The sequence below is a fragment of the Heterodontus francisci genome, unplaced genomic scaffold (assembly GCF_036365525.1).
Source record: "Heterodontus francisci isolate sHetFra1 unplaced genomic scaffold, sHetFra1.hap1 HAP1_SCAFFOLD_58, whole genome shotgun sequence".
Lineage (NCBI taxonomy): Eukaryota > Metazoa > Chordata > Chondrichthyes > Heterodontiformes > Heterodontidae > Heterodontus > Heterodontus francisci.
In genome coordinates this window covers 2,203,816-2,205,469 of record NW_027142006.1, presented here as the reverse complement: position 1 = coordinate 2,205,469, position 1,654 = coordinate 2,203,816, and the positions used below count along the sequence as shown (strand labels likewise).

General features: G+C 42.3%; 1 non-coding gene across 1 annotated transcript; it reads right to left on the bottom strand.

Moving 5' to 3' along the window:
* Positions 1–959: 959 nt before the first annotated feature.
* trnas-acu (transfer RNA serine (anticodon ACU)) lies at positions 960–1,041 on the bottom strand. Its single transcript has one exon. It is a non-coding gene; the product is annotated as a tRNA-Ser (tRNA).
* Positions 1,042–1,654: the final 613 nt, after the last annotated feature.

Genomic DNA, 1,654 nt, shown 5'->3' with positions numbered 1-1,654 from the left:
CAGCAACTCGCCAAGTATCCTTCAACAGCACCTTCCAAACTCGTGACCACTACCACCTCGAAGGACAAGGGCAGCAGATGCATGGGAACTCACTACCTGCAGGTTCCCCTCCAAGTCACTCACCATCCTGACTTGGAACGATATCGCCATTTCTTCACTGTTGTTGGGTCACAATCCTGGAACTCCCTCCGCAACAGCACTGTGGGTGTTCCTGCACCATAAAGACTGCATCAGTTCAAGAAGGCAGCTCTCCACCAACTTCTCAACGGCAATATAAATGGGTAATAAATGCTAGCCTTATCAGCGATACTCACACCCAAGAATGAATAAAAACCAAATCACTCTCCACAGATTCCCCACAATCTGGGCTTGGACATTTACTTCAGGAGCACAGAGCTTTATATCACTGCAACATGAGTTCCAATCTTCAGATTCTGTTCACTTTTCACATTATTTTCTACCAGTCCACTAGCTTTTATTAATTCAGTATTCGGGTCTCTGCTCCTCCGCCGTTTCTAACATCTCACCTCTTACAAAAAACACTTTGATCTATCGTAGGTAGTAGATGACCCCTCATTTTAAACTCCATCTGCCAAAGCATTGCTCACTCACTTAATCTATCAAGAAGATTTGAAAATAAATTTCTTGCCAAAGGATAATTTTCGGCATCTGCTCCCTCGCCATTTGCTTTTCCCATTTGTCTTTCACTTGGCACAATACAGAGAAAGTGAAGATGGAAGGAAGGAGGGGAGGAAAAATCCTGCTCCGTTTCGTGATCCCTATTTGATCTTCATTCCAGTGCAGTTTGAGTGAAGAATTCCAATTGTCTGTCTCAATTTTAAATAAGTATAACAAATTCTGGAATCACTGTCTGGACATTGACAAGAACAGGTTTCGAAGCTGACTTCACACATAAACTCCCCCAACATAAACAATACACTAAACAGTTCATAAACTAGCGACAAGGATGGGATTCGATCCCACGTGTGCAGAGCACAATGGATTAGTAGTCCATCACCTTAACCTCTCGGCCACCTTTTCAGCTATAGAGGCATAGCTGTCACCTTCAGCACAGTTTCTGGCTATGCAGCCAGCTGTGCAATGATGGAAATATATCTTCTGTCAGTAAATGAAGTTGGGAATGGAGCGGTGTGAAACATTTCCAGACCATGTCCAACACGTTTCTACTCAGTGTGAAAACCCACCACGGAAAGACTGGAACATACAATCATTTCATCACATCATGATTAACATCACTCAGACACCTGAACCATTAGGTCACTGACGAAGTCATGATGACCGAATTTCTCATGAAATGACAACTGAACTAACTGACTGGAAGAATTGCTTTAACTCCACATTATCAGCGAGGCACAGCCTCAGGCCGACTTGTCGGGTGGTGTAAACAGATATCACTGCTTCTGATCTTCACCAGAACAGAGAGTGAGATGTTACATTGATCATCAAACAGACTGTGAGAGAATACAACAGAAGAAAACACATGGAGAGACACTGTGGAATAACAAATAGATTTGATTGGAATGTTGAAATTTTGATTGGAATGGATAAAACACCAGAAACAGCAGATTAAATTGGGATTCTCATCATTATATTGATCTGGGACAGAAAAGAGAAACTGATGGAAAGAAGAGAA